The sequence below is a fragment of the Papio anubis genome, chromosome 5 (assembly GCF_008728515.1).
Source record: "Papio anubis isolate 15944 chromosome 5, Panubis1.0, whole genome shotgun sequence".
NCBI classification, from domain to species: Eukaryota; Metazoa; Chordata; class Mammalia; order Primates; family Cercopithecidae; genus Papio; species Papio anubis.
Window position 1 is genome coordinate 86,702,092 of NC_044980.1, and position 16,003 is coordinate 86,718,094.

Below are 16,003 nucleotides of genomic sequence, written 5' to 3' on the forward strand. Positions count from 1 at the left end.
GAATGCCCAAGACAACTGGTGCTGTTTGTGCTGGGGCATCTGAAAGGCTAATCCATCACCTTCAACAAAAAATCACTCTTAGTAAGTGATTAGATTACAGTGTAAGAATCAAGCTGGTCTTATCCATAGGGAATTACAGAGTAAGGATGAGAAACACATGATTCCAGTCTCCTATATATTTATAATCTAAATGAGGGAGAAGAGAAAATGTCAGTAGAGCAGGGAAGTTGAGAAGTTTTCTATTATTATGATCTTTGGAATCAAGGGTGGTTTTCTGAAAGAGCTGTTTTAAGCAGAAATGCTTAAAAATAAAAAGTATCAGGATTTTTATTATTAGGTTCTCCTTAAGAATTCCCTGTTCTAAGGAGACAAAAGCAACTGCCATGATCCACAAATGATAGGAAGCAGGAAACAGTGGACGCAGAGTTAAGAATCAACATTCTTGTAAGGTTTGGTTCAAGTTTGATAGTTTTGAGAAGTCTTGCCTTATACTCTGGACCACAGTGATATCCCTCCCCTCTGAACTTACTGCCATGTCCACTCACATACCTGTGCTGCCTTAAACAGCTAGAATTTTATGTCTTAGTTATCCAGCTAAGAGATATGGAACCTCCTAAATTCATATTATAGATATACGATTTGTTTTGTACCTATGTGCCAAGTAACATGCTAATGCACAAGCCAGTCACAGTGCTCTGAGTATAGTAAGTCCATGAAAACATCTGGATGTGAAAGTAATCTGCTTTTTATGTCATTCTGTTGGTCAGTTATTTCACTGGATAGGAAGGTGATCTTTGCTTCATCATTCTTCCAAATGCATCTCTCCCAAAAGCTTCTCATACTCGAGAGAGAGGAGGACATGGCTTTGCTCAAGAGTCTATAAGAAGCTCTACTTCTCTATAGCAGAATCTCCAAAAAAAAAAAAAAAAAAAAAAAAATTCTTTTTTGACTGCAATAAAGCAACAGAACCGACCAGAAGATCTAAGAATGATATCCAAGTTAGAGAGAGAGGGCAGGGCAGACTAGATGGTGCTGGTCTTTATTGTCTCCCCACTCTGCAGATGTCCTAGTAAGTTAGCACTGACCAGGCATTGTGGTGCAAAGGCATTGCCACTAAGATGGAAAGATGTAGGACCTCAAGAATCATATTAGTAAAGGAGCAAGACAAAAGGCTAAGGCAGAAGACAAGATGCAGAGACTAGATACTGGGAACACCGTCTCTGGATCCAGGGAGTAAAGTCAGTAATCCAGGAAAACTCTGGCAGCTGAGTACTTTAAGGAACGATGCCTCCCACTTCACAGTGAAAGCGTTAACATCACACATTACAACAATTCAGTTCACTGGAAACTACCTGAAAATACACTGAAATGATTAACTGTCAATCCTTTGTGTGGATCTTTACTAAACTGTATAAAGAAAAGTGAGCCATCAAAGATAAGTTAGGCAATTAAGAAAAACTAATAAAGTGTATACAATAAGAACATTTATGTTGTAATAACATAGAAAAAGAGCTAATCAAATCAACGTAGTTACTAAATAGGATAATTTATTGCTTTTCAAGATAATTTTCATAATAGATAATAGTACTATTCTGTACAGGAGATAACAGAGGACAAGAACATGGATGAAAGAATAGCCATTTGTAAATAACAGTAATACAAGATGCTTTTACTCTTATATGTGGAGAAATGCTATAATGTAGTAGTGTTGCTAACAGAATTTCTTTAATTTCTTTAATTTCAGATTAAGATTAGGAAGGACTTTTCTAAAACATTACTTCTTTTTGCTGCTGTTCTTTTTAGTATTTTAAAAATGGCTGCTTTGTAATGCTGTAATGATGTAATTGCTGCTTTGAAACAAATACTCACGACACAAATATGACATAACCACCACATAGTCAGAGACCAAAAGGGGACTTAAGAGTATACAGAGAAAAAGTCCTTCATTTTATTTTGCATATCTGAGATATTCATGAGCTATGAACTTCCTATGCTATAAAATAAAATAATATTAAATATAAAAACCCTGCAGCCTTCCCCAGAAGCCTTAAGGAATTTTAAATATCTGTAAAGGCAGGAAGAGCAGTTGAGCTGAGTGGGGCTGAGTTGAAAGGCACTATGATGATGAGTCAGGTATATTCATAGATAGTCAGAGACAGATAAAGTTTCAAGGCTCTTGTTATGCCAAGCATGATTTAAACAAACTTTTTAGCTGAGTTTGCCCTTGTTACAGAAGAAAAGCTTTAAGGATGCTCTTGCATTGATTACTCTAGTCAGGGTGCAGTCACTATGTTCTACATTCAAATTATCACTCTGCTTCCATTTTAGAGCAGGAGATGCACAACTGGTTTAACGAAAAATTTTTCATTGCATTGCACAGTAAAATATACTAACAAAAATGACAGCTTATGACCAAGGAAACTAGTAATCATGATGTGATAGGGGCTCAGAGAAGTAAATGAGAAGTAGAAAAGAATTTCTGTTTACAGCAGATAACTCTTTTAGGTGTTGTGAGGATTATGTTTTTTTTTGTTTGTCTGTTTTTGTTTTTTAAAGAGATTCCAAATTAATTGACTTTGGTGCTATTACCATCACAAGTTTGAGGCCTCTGAGAATTTCCTTGGAATCTCTTTAGGAAACTGAACTGAAACAAGCCAAACAGAGCCACACGGATGCTTTTTTTTTTTTTCCTGAAAAATGAACTCTTATTTTAACTAGCATTAAATGCAGCAATGACCATGGAAAATTCAAGAGGTAGTACCAGACTAAAAATTCTAAGCAAAATTTACCTAAATATATAGATTGAAAACTTCTTTCAGCATTTTAAACCTGACAGATATTCAGACAGCATTCAGTCAGCTTATCAAACTGAATCCTCTTCCAGTCACCTCACTATAATCCCAAAGGTCTTAAAGAGAACAAACTAGGTTGTCAGCCTCTCTTTGAGCAAAATACTCATGCCCAAATCAAAATTTATCTGCCTGTAGTCCATTCCTCAAGCTCCCAGCAGCCTGCTCATCATTCTATGTGTGTGCAGAAAACGTCAGGCAAATGAAGCTTTCGTCTTCTGAAAGCCTCAGAACTCTTGGCAGTAATTATATCAAACCAACTGTGAGTGGAAAACTGAAAGCAAGAGTTCTATTATCCGATTCACTTAATGTAAATTTCATTATTTTTTGAATATTCACCTATACAATCACATGGCTCAAGAGGTACAAAGGTGTATACAGTGAAAATACACAGTATTTAATTCTTATTTTGTTGCCAATCACGCCATTGTTGGCAAGTGCTACTCTAGTCAATGTCCAGTTAGAATTTTGCATTTTGCTTACATAGAATTTTCTGTAATAATTTAAATTCAAGCAAGACATTGGTCTTTTCTGATTGACAGACATGTAGATGAAACATAAAGAAGAAGCCAAGGAATTCAAAGAAGTTTCTCTTAAGGATATGTTCTAGGGCAGGTGTCATTTTTAAAGGAAGACAATGTATTAAAGAACTGATAGGCTTTCCGGGGTTGAAGAAGAGTATGGAAGAATATAATATTAGCAGGAAGAAGAATAAAAGGAAAAGGTTAGCATAGAATTTAAGTAGAAGACTTAGGAGAATGAAGAAATAGGGTAGAATATTGAAGAATTGTAAAATAAGGAGTTTAAATACTGTACTGCTGTATATTATATCAGGAGGCTCTGAGGGTAACCCTGTGATAAGACATGATTAGAATTAGAACTTAGACACTTTGAAAATGCAAAGACAGAGGCAGGAAAGACATGACAAAGTTTTTAAATTCTCAAATATTGAAAAGCAATGAACAGTTTCCCTGAAACTGTAATACTTGACTTGCTGGACAAAATAATTATTAATAACAACTACAGGAAGTTCTTGCTTTAGATGATAATGAGGGACTATAAAAATGACCATACAAGCTGAAAACATGCAAAGTGATCATAATAATCAATAGGATAAATTATGATTTTTCTATGACCTTTAAAATTTCGTCAAAATATTAAAAAACCTCTATTGTCAGCTAAAAATAAAAAAGGAAAAATAATAAAACTAATTTTATTTAGTACACTGTAATTTAAACATTAGAAAGAATGAGAATTACAGTGCTTTATTTCTATGTAAAAAAACTTATTTAAAGTATAATGATCAGTGCTTGCCTTCTTTTCATCATATCACTTATGGTATGGTTTAAGCATATCTTTTCTATGCCTGGGCAAAATGTCATAATCTTAAGTTTGAATCAGCTTTCAACGTTTTATCCTTTGCACTTTCAATGTTGTGAAATAGCTCTGAGAGTTCATTTAACATGAGAGGTTTTCTGTCTTGCTTTTTCGTTTGCCAGTGTCACTTTCTCTGGGATATCTTTATCTTTTTTGTCATAAACACTTTCGATTTCATTTCCAGTGTTTCATTTCTTTACCGCACTGTTATGTGTGTTGGTCAAGTCTCTCTTTTGATCATCCATTCTTGTAAAATGGGAGACAATGCCATCTGTACATGAACTGAAAGCAGATATGAAGTGACTAATCAGTAACAGAGTTTGAAAAAAGTGATGTGATTGGCCATTGATCATGATGTGCATCTGTTATTCACATAGAGATCTGTGGACTGAAGGGCCAGTGGCAAAGTTTGTGCTTAATGCATTTACAGGTAATATACTGTATTGAATTTTGAATCTTGTTTTCTGGGGAATTGATGTTATTTAACTAAACTATGGTAACAAAAAATTGTGTATATCAAAACTATGCAAAGCGAAGAATTATGAAGTTCTTACTATATGCCAGGTACTGTTTTAAGAATATAAATTATTTCACTTAATTCTCAATATAACCCAATGCGATGATACTAGTCTTACCCCATTTTACAGACAGCGTGATTGTGAATATTTATCTGGCCATTAACTGTCCACATTTTTGGGAGAATACAAATTTCCCACAGTAATGATAAATCCAAAGATCTTCCTGGTAAATGCTGACACACTACTATTAAAGAGTTTGAAATGACAAGTGACATATACTTGTCTGTAATATCTAGAGTAAAAAGTCACATTTTCATGACAGTATGGAAGGAAGGTAGATACTTTCAGAAGATGCACTAACACTTCAATAACATTAGAGTGTCATTTAAAAAAAGGGTGTTGGTGAACTCAGAATTACTCTTGGATTCTAAAAGAGCTCAGAAGCCCTTTATTTCCCCTACTCCCAACCCCACCATCCATTTCAATGATCATTCTCTGACTAGAAGCAGAGAATCTTTGCAGTAAACACAAGACTTCTTTCTAGGAGCTTGTGAGCTCCTTGAGGGCAGAAGTCATGTCTAACACTCTTTGTACCCTTGGAGCCTAGATGGGTGCCTAATACAGATTAGGTGTTCAATATATCTTTGTGGAATTCAAGAATAAATATTTACAGTTAGTTTCTTGCCTCAAGAGAATCAAGAATAACTCAAATTAGGGGTAAGACATGAAATTAGGCTCTAATTTTTGGGGGAAGAATTGAAGATGATTAACTAATTGGTAAAATAATTAAATTTGGATTATCTAAAAATTCAAGCCTTGCTACTTATGCTGATTTTTATATGCTTGATATTGTTTTTGAAGAAAAGCAAAAACAAATAACTCTGAGTGATTACTCCTTCATAAGAAAAATATGGCAAAAATCTAAACTACAGTGATTATGGAAGACTATACTTGTCACTGTAATATTCAAACTGAGTACCTCTAATTTAACATACAGCAGCTTTCCTACATATTGGTTATATTTAATCACTCATATCTGTGGCCTTAAATTAACAATGTCTTATTTTATTTTTGAGATGGGGTCTCATTCTATTGCCCAGATTGGAGTGCAGTGGCACACTCATGGCTCACTGCAGGCTCAACCGATCTGCCCATCTTAGCCTTCCAAGTAGCTGGGACCACAGGCATGCTCCACCAGGTCCAGCTAATTTATTTATTTATTTATTTGTAGAGATGGGGTCTCACTATGTTGCCCAGGCTGGTCTCAAATTCCTGGCCTCAAGCTATCTGCACCTTTGCTTCCCAAAGTGCTAGGATAACAGGCATGAGCCATCATATACAGCCAACATGTCTTATTTTAAATTTAATCACCTTCCATCTGGAAACTGAGGAGAAATTTAGCTACTATTTCATATAAATTAATATTGACAGAAGACTAAATTTCTTTGAAGAGGATTTTTAAAAAGTAAATAAAAGTAAAACATCTGAAAATTTTTACATTACTTTCTTCAAACTTCTGAAATATTAGCTAATAACAAAAGCATCTTCATGCCAATTTTTAGATTATCAATAACTTTTTAACTCAGGGTCTCCTTAAAAAGTCTCATTTATAGAAGTCATTGCTACAAAAAGTTTAAGAAGTTTAAGGGTGTATGTTTTTTTGCCCCAACTTTTTTAACAAGTCACTTCTATAGCACTTCAGAAATTAAGAAATTATATAATACAACTGAATTCTGTCAAGGATTGTGGCATGCAGTTATGCAAAACATCCATAAACTAGCTGGTATAAAATGTTTTCATTTATTGGTACAATATATTAAATAATTAGGGTCAGATATGTATGATTGAAGGGGATATTAACAGACACTATGGACAGAAATGCTAGCACAAGGTCTCAAAGAATAATTAGACGTCAAATATCAGTTAAATTAATTTTTGCACCTACATAATGAAGTCATTAATCCAAAGAAATTATCTCTCAAAATTTATCATTAAATAGAACTATTTTCCTTTGGAAAAAGACTATATTTTAAGAAACATGAAAAAGTAAAAACTTTTAAAAAAAGTATACTCCTGCTTTTTAAGTGCTGATAATCAACTCTGAACATCTTGAGATTTTATAAATAAAGAATATTTGGCCTATGTATAGTGCCTAATGTTCACTTTCAAAGTTCGTTTTAGTACCAAAGAATATGCATTTTAGATGTTCCAAATCACCTCTAGAAATCAATGCAGTTTTCTTTGAAGATGTATGTTTTGGGAATATTCTGGTCAGCAGACAGATTTATCACTGGTGACTTGCTGTCAATTTGTCTATGACAAGACAGAGCAGGCTGAGAGAGTGTACATGGGGGCACACAGAATGTGCAGGCGAGAGCAGACAGTGAGCCTTGTGGCTTGAGGGAGACACAGAGCCCACGTCAAAGGGAAGTGAAGGGCAAGTGAACCCAGGTAAACCACAGTCAGGCAGGGGAAGACAGAAACATGTGGGCTGGGGGGTATGTGATTCCATGGGCTAGAAGAACAGTCTTGAGGTCGGGGAGACTGGAAGCCACGAAGACATGGCATAGAGGCTAAGCCAGATGAGAAAAACACCCAGAGTCAATAAACAGACATAGAGAGACCCATCAAGGGCAGTGACCCAGACAGAGCTAACGGGGGCAAGTGAAGCAAAGACAGCCACAGGAAGGGAGATCAAGACTTAACATATGATAAAAGGGATGAAAATGTCTGTCTTAGGTACCACTGGCTCCTGACTTATTTTTTCCAGCAATTATGCACAGAGCATTAAAAGCCATGAAGATATTCCTATGGGGGCAGTAAAAGGAACAGTGTTTCCATATTAACTCAAAATTTATAATTTTAAGTACAAATACAAATTCTTATTATTCAGTTATTTATCTAAAAACATTTCAAAAACAATTAGTTAAATTTTTTTTATCTTTAAAGAGAAGAGTTAGCTCAGGAAAAGGAGAGTTGCCACCTTTACTGCCAAATTCTTCGAAGGATTTTTCACAAATTGGTTCAGAAAGCTGTAAAAAACATGATGGCTATTTTTAATTTTTTTAAAGTGAGATTTTTGGAGTGAGACTACTTATATTCACTGGAATTACTGGAAAACTGAAAGAGTCAAAATCACAGGATAATATTGGACCTGATGAAATATATATAATCAGGGCAAATGATTATATATACTAGTGATCTATATAAATGAAGATTTTATATTTAGACAGGTTATCTTAATTGATTCTTTAATTAATAACTTTCTGAGAGTTCCTGATTCCAACTATTTATTATGAATGATAAACTGAAAACACAGAGTTCCTGGTGGTCAACTTTTACAATACTTATCCCCTTACATTAACTACTAATTATAAGGTAGCATACAACAATGAATAGAGGAACTGATAACTAAAAGCAACAAGGTTAACTCTACAATAATAAAAACTGTCTGAAAAGTGTTATTTAGTTCATGAAAACATCACTTAAAGGATTAGAATATCTTCTGACTGCAAAGAGGAATGCTATACTTCCTGAGTAGTACACATACTCAAAGGTAGTACAGTAATTCATATATGCTAATATGCCTTGAATTTTAAGATATGTTTACAAGGCAAAGTATAGATTTCCAATTACCTAATTAATTTGAGCTGTGTCTAAAAACATATTAGACAACACAACTTGTCTACACATTCTGAGTGACACCACATTCTAGAGGCAATTACTGTTGATTTTTCATTGCTATCTTTAGAAGGAAATGATTATTCACTAACAAAGAAGAGATATAACTCCTTAATGTCATTTCCTCAAGAGGTATTTTCAGCAATAACGTGAAGTGACTATTTAGCAAATATTCAGTAAGTTCAGTCAGTGTAAACAGTCAATCTGGACTATTTAAGCAAATAAAAATTAGGGTTACATTAGCAGGTTGTCTACAATTCAAATTCACCTCGTAACGGCTAACTTTCCACTTCATGTTCTGATGAGAAAATGGGGCTTAGTAGTTAGGTACATATGATCAATGGTCCCCCTCTTTACTTCCAAATCCAAGAAACACCCATCTAATAGAGGAACTTGTTTAATTCTTAACCCAGAAGACATCTACTATGCTTGGTTGTTTTCCTTTTCCTTTCTTCTTCTTTTTAAAATACATTTGCTGTATTCTGTTATCTTTCTAATTTGGAAGTGCCTAGATTTATATCAAGTGTTCTAGGAAAGCTAAAATAACAGAGAAATGCCTGTCTAAGTTATAGTATGGGCAAGGAATAATGTGATGGTTATAAGTTCTGGGAGAAAATATGCTGACAGGTATCAGGCGTTTAGACAATATAGTTTTAGTGAATCTAGGTTCAGGTCTCTCCTCAAGAGCATGCAGAAAAATGACACTTTAAGGTACAGCCTTCCATCCTGTGTGCCTGGTACAAAGTGGCCAAAGGCATGTCAAGATCCCCTCACCATTCAAGTCAGACAGGAGGGATGTAGGGTAGCAAAACTGTTGATCTACCTCTGGATATAAGTAACCTTGTCTGTGATGCCTAGAGCACTGTACAAATAGTATACTTTCCTATAGCCACTTTAGGAATAGTGGAATAATAATAATTTGCCAGTAACTCTGCTTTATGGTAACTATAAATCTTAAAGGACTGGTAAAACAAGTCTCAAAATTCATACCCTCTCTTCTAGTCTTCCCTTCCTGCTTTATATTTTCTCCTACATGGAGCTTACATTCTAGTAGGGGAGACAGACAATAAACTTCTGACATCCTATATACTTTTCTTACTTATCTTGATTACTGATAGTTTCCCTTACTAGAATGTAAGCTCTGTGTTGGAACTTCACCTATTGCAATTCACTGCTGTATCCCTGGTACCTGGAGCAATGTCTTGTACACAATGACTACTTACTGAATTAATGCATGAAAACTGAATGGGCATACTTAAAGGCACTCAGGGAGCACATCTGGAGGGGGGCTGAAAGTAAGTAAGCTTTAGCAGCAACACTTCTCCAAACACAGCCCCAGGTAGAATCAATCTAGCAAATAGTGTCCTGTCAGTCATGTGCCAGCCAAAGCAAACTGTGCCAACTTGTAAGAAGTCAGAATATATCAATGCTCTACAAGCTTGTCTGTTTTCAAACATTTATATTTTCCTTTCTTTTCACCCTGATAGAATGCCCCCTCATACACAGTCAAAAATTAAATTGACTATTTTGGGGAAGCAGCACATCACAGAAGATCATTTCTAATATTATCTAACTGCTATCCCAATGTCTCTTTCAGCTTTATTGCTTCCATATTTCTATGTCCTATGAATATTTTCCCTTCAAGTATTAATTTTCCTTTTAATTTCTTCACTATATTTTCTATCATCTTTCTGTGGCCCTGATTTCTGTATAATATTTTGTGACCCTTATCAATGTCTCAGAGAACATAGGAAAGCCTAAATAAATAAGTTATTTGTTCTGTATAAATAGAAATAGAAACAGGAAAATGAAAGTATTTCTGCAAATGCCTTTTCAGTCCTATAGAATTAGAATAATCAGTAATAGTTTTAAATTATAGTCTTAAATTCTAAAATGCCTAATGGGAATATACAGTACCATGTGGAATTTTTCAGTGTCTTCCTTCTGATGAACTCAAAATGTCCCTCCAGAAAATATACAAATTGTCCCCATTTTTATACAAGATAAGTGAGGCAGATATTTACTGTTGCCACTTTATAATAAATAATTAAAATATGGACTATAAAATAAATATAGATCCTATGAACTGATTACACCATTCTCTGAATAACAGTGTCCTTAACTGGCCAATTTTACAAGTAGAAAACACCATAAATAGAGTGAGAATTGGTCTTTAGAGGAGGTAAGATAATCATGGCTGATGGGAGGCAGGACTGGATTGCAGCTCTGGATAGAGTAGCATGCCGAGGCTTGCATTGTGAATTCTAGCTCCAGATTGACTGCAAGAACAAACCAGCAATACTGAGAGGACGCAGACATAGCGGACTGAACCTGCAGGACCTGGGAGACACCCCAAATACTGAGTGCCCCAACTGCAGAAGTGGGAAAGGGAGAGCCTCCACTCCCAAACATACACCCCCATTGGAGAAACTGAAGGTCTGTTTGCTGGAGAAGTTTCCAACCTTACCTGGAGCTGGGTCAATCTGGAGAGTCCAGCGAAATACAGGGTTAGAGGAAGCAGCAGAAAGGCCCTGGGAATTTGCTGGGTCCCCCAGCAGGCCATTCCTGCCTGGCACCAGCGGAGCAGGGGATAAAATTCCACAGGGAGAAGGAAATCTCTAGCTGAACTTTGTAACAATTTGAACAGGGTGAGAAGCCTCCTGGCCAGAACTCGGGGGAGGGTACAAATCCGGTGTAAAGACTCTATAGGTGAAAACCAAGCCCTTTTCTTTTGCAGCTGGGAGGCGAGTAGCCTGGGGCAAGTTTTTGAGCATGTCTTGCCCTCCGCCTGGACACAGACTCAGGTCTGTTGTTGGGAGCACGGTGGGAGTGAGACCAGCCCTTCAGTTTGTGTGAGAGCTGGGTGAGGCCTGTGACTGCCGGCTTTCCCCCACTTCCCTGACAACCTGCATGACTCAGCAGAGGCGGCCATAATCCCTCTAGGTACACAACTCCAGTGACCTGGGAATCTCACTCCCATGCCCCAGGGCAGCTACAGCAAGACCCGCCCAAGAAGAGTCTCAGCTCAGACATGCCTAGCCCTGCCCCCATATGATGGTCCTTCCTTAACCACCTGGGTAGCTGAAGGCAAAGGACATATAATCTTGGGCGTTCTAGGGCCCTGCCCACTGGTGGTCCCTCTGGATGCTACTGAGAGGTGACAATGTGCTGGCAGCCCTTGCTCTCTCTCAGTGCCTCCTCGGCTTCCGCGTCTGCTCTGGCCACGCTTGAGGAGCCCTTCAGTCTGCCGCTGCACTGTGGGAGTCCCTCACTGGGCTGACCGAAGCTGGAGTTGGCGCTCTCTGCTTGTGGGGAGGTGTGGAGGGAGATGCGGAGGTGGGAACTGGGGCTGCAGGAGGCGCTGGTGGGCCAGTGCCAGTTCCGGGTGGGCGTGGGCTCGGCGGGCCCAGCACTCGGAGCGACTGGCCAGCATGGGCACTGAGGGGCTTAGCACCCGGGCCAGCAGCTGCAGAGGTTGCACTGGGTCCCCCAGCACTGCCGGCTCGCCCGCACCATGCTCGAATTCTTGCCTGGCCTCAGCCAGCTCCCCGCGGGGCAGGGCTCAGGACCTGCAGCCCGCCATGCCTGAGCCCCCATGCGATGGGCACAAACCTCCCTGACAGGTGCTGCCCCCTGCTCTGTGGCGCCCGGTCCCATTGACGGCCCAAGGGCTGAGGAGTGCAGGCAAGCAGTGTGGGACTGGCCGGCAGTTCCGCCTGCGGCCTTGGTGGGGGATCCATTAGGGGAAGCTAGCTGGGCTCCTGAGTCAGGTGGAGACTTGGAGAACTTTTATGTCTAGTTGGAGGATTGTATATGCACCAATCAGCACTCTGTCTAGCTTGGGGTTCGTGGATGCACCAGTCAGCATCTGTATCTAGCTAATCTGGTGGGGACTTGGAGAAACTTTATGTCTAGCTAAAGGATTGTAAATACACCAATCAGCACTCTGTGTCTAGCTCAAGGTTTGTAAACGCACCAATCAGCACCCTGTGTCTAGCTCAAGGTTTATAAATGCACCAATCAGTGCTCTGTGTCTAGTTAATCTGGTGAGGACTTGGAGAACTTTTTTGTCTAGCTAGAGGATCGTAAAGGCACCAGTCAGCACTCTGTCAAAACGGACCAATCAGCTCTCTGTGAAATGGACCAATCAGCAGGATGTGGGTGGGGCCAGATAAGGTACTAAAAGCACGCTGCCCCAGCCAGCAGTCCCAACCCGGGTCCCCTTCCATGCTGTGGAAGCTTTGTTCTTTCGCTCTTTGCAATAAACCTTGCTGCTGCTCACTCTTTGGGTCTGCACTGCCTTTATGAGCTGTAACACTCACTGCGAAGGTCTGCAGCTTCACTCCTGAGGCCAGCGAGACCTCAAACCCACTAGGCGGAATGAACAACTCCAGATGGGAGGAACGAACAACTCCAGAGGCACCACCTTAAGAGCTGTAACACTCACCGTGAAGGTCTGCAGCTTCACTCCCGAAGCCAGGGAGACCACGAACCCAGCAGAAGGAAGAAACTCCGAACATGTCCAAACATCAGAAGGAACAAACTCCAAACACACCATCTTTAAGAACTGTAACACCGGCCGGGCGCGGTGGCTCAAGCCTGTAATCCCAGCACTTCGGAAGGCCGAGACGGGCGGATCACGAGGTCAGGAGATCAAGACCATCCTGGCTAACACGGTGAAACCCCGTCTCTACTAAAAAATACAAAAAACTAGCCGGGCGAGGTGGCGGGCGCCTGTAGTCCCAGCTACTCGGGACGCTGAGGCAGGAGAATGGCATAAACCCGGGAGGCGGAGCTTGCAGTGAGCTGAGATACGGCCACTGCACCCCAGCCTGGGCGACAGAGCAAGACTCCGTCTTAAAAAAAAAAAAAAAACAAAAAAACTGTAACACCACGAAAGTTCACGGCTTCATTCTCGAAGTCAGTGAGACCAAGAACCCACCAATTCCGGACACACTACTGCAGTTGATGTTCTCTGGAAAGTGCCACTGCCTGGCAGGAGGCCAACCAGCACAAAAATAAAGCATCAAACCACCAAAGCTAAGAACCCTCACAGAGTCCACTGCACACCACTGCCACCTCCAATGGAACAGGCATTGGTATCCACGGCTGAGAATCCAACAGACAGCTCACATCACAGGACTCTGTACAGACAACCCCCCAGTACCAGCCCGGAACGGGGTAGACTCGCTGGGTGGCTAGACCCAGCAGACAGACAACAATCACTGCAGTTCAGCTCACAGGAAGCCACATCCATAGGAAAAGAGGGAGAGTACTACATCAAGGGAACACCCCGTGGGACACAAGAATCTAAATGACAGCCTTCAGCCGTAGTCCTTCCCTTGGACAGAGCCTACCCAAAAGGGAAGGAACCAGAAAATCAACTCTGGTAATATGACAAAACAAGGCTCATCAACACCCCCCCAAAAAATCACAACAGTTCACCAGCAATGGATCCAAACCAAGAAGAAATCCCTGATTTACCTGAAAAAGAATTCAGGAGGTTAGTTATTAAGCTAATCAGGGAGGCACTGGAGAAAGGTGAAGTCCAATGCAAGGAAATACAAAAAATGATAGAAAAAGTGAAGGGAGAAATATTCAGGAAATAGCTTAAAGAAAGAACAATCAAAAATTCAGGAAATTTTGGGACACACTTTGAGAAATGTGAAATGCTCTGGAAAGTCTCAGTGATAGAATTGAACAAGTAGAAGAAAGAAATTCAGAGCTCAAAGATGAGGTCTTCGAATTAACCCAATCCAACAAAGACAAAGAAAAAAGAACAAGAAAATATGAACAAAGCCTCCAAGAAGTCTGGGATTATGCTACACGACCAAGCCTGAGAATAATTGGTGTTCCTGAGGAAGAAGAGGATTCAAAAAGCTTAGAGAACATATTTGGGGGAATAATCGAGGAAAACTTGCCCAGCCTTGCTAGAGACCTAGACATCCAAATACAAGATGCACAAAGAACACCTTGGAAATCCATCACAAAAAAGATCTTCACCTAGGCACATTGTCATCAGGTTATCCAAAGTTAAGATGAAGGAAAGAATCTTAAGAGCTGTAAGACAGAAGCACCAGGTAACCTATAAATAAAAACCTATCAGATTAACAGCAGATTTCTCAGCAGAAACCCTACAAGCCAGAAGGGATCGGGGGCACTATCTTCAGTCTCCTCAAACAAAACAATTATCAGCCAAGAATTTTGTATACAGTGAAACTAAGCATCACATGTAAAAGATACAATCTTTTTCAGACAATTATGAGAGAATCTGCCATTACCAAGCTACCTCTACAAGAACTGCTAAAAGGGCTCTAAATCTTGAAACAAGTCCTGGAAACACATCAAAACAGAACCTCTTTAAAGCTTAAATCACACAGGACCTAAAAAACAAAAATATAAGTTAAAAAGCAAAATCAAAAAACAAAAAAAACCAAAGTACACAAGCAACAAAGAGCAGGAGGAATGCAATGGTACCACACATTTCAATACTAACATTGAAAGTAAATGACCTAAATGCTCCACTTAAAAAATACAGAACCTCAGAATGGATAAGAACTCACCAACCAACCATCTGCTGCCTTCTGGAGACCCACCTAACACATAAGGACTCATATAAACTTAAGTAAAGGGGTAGAAAATGGCATTTCATGCAAATGGACACCAAAAGCAAGCAGAGGTAGCTATTCTTACATCAGACAAAACAAACTTTAAAGCAACAGCAGTTAAAAGAGACAAAGAGGGACATTATATAATGGTAAACGGCCTTGTCCAACAGGAAACTATCACAATCCTAAACATATATGCATCTAACATTGGAGTTCCAAAATTTACAAAACAATTACTAATAGACCTAAGAAATGAGATAGACAGCAATACAAAAAAAGTAGGGAACCTCAATACTCCACTGACAGCACTAGACAGGTCATCACGACAGAAAGTCACCAAATAAACAATGGATTTAAACTACACCTTGGAACAAATGGACTTATCAGATATATACAGAACATTTCAACCAACAACCGCAGAATACACATTCCATTCAACAGCGCATGGAACTTTCTCTAAGATAGACCTTATGGATAGGCCATAAAACGAGCCTCAATAAATTTAAGAAAGAAATTATATCAAGCACTCTCTCAGACCACAGTGGAATAAAACTGAAAATCAACTCAAAAAGGAACCTTCAAAACCATGTAAATACATGGAAATTAAATAACCTGTTCCTGAATGAGCATTGGGTCAAAAACAAAATCAAGATGGAAATTAAAAAATTCTTTGAACTGAACGACAATAATGACACAACATAACCAACATCTCTGGGATACAGCAAAGGCAGTGCTAGGAGGAAAGTTTATAGCCCTAAACACCTACATCAAAAAGGCTGAAGAGTAAAAACAAGAGAGAGCCTGAGGGCTGCCATCATTCACTGCTCTTACCATGTTCCCCATTATCCTTAAGCAGCAGGCTCGAGGATAAAGCTGAAATGATCTTTTGAAGACTCATCTGTGACTGCTAGGTGACAACACCTTGTGTGGTTGGACAATATCCTCCAAATACGGACTTTTCTCTAAATCA

The 16,003-nt window shown here is 39.1% G+C and overlaps 1 protein-coding gene across 6 annotated transcripts in view; it reads right to left on the minus strand.

Moving 5' to 3' along the window:
* The window catches only part of FAM172A (family with sequence similarity 172 member A), a 484,753-nt gene that overhangs the window by 139,054 nt on the left and 329,696 nt on the right, over positions 1 to 16,003 (minus strand). The window lies entirely within an intron of this gene.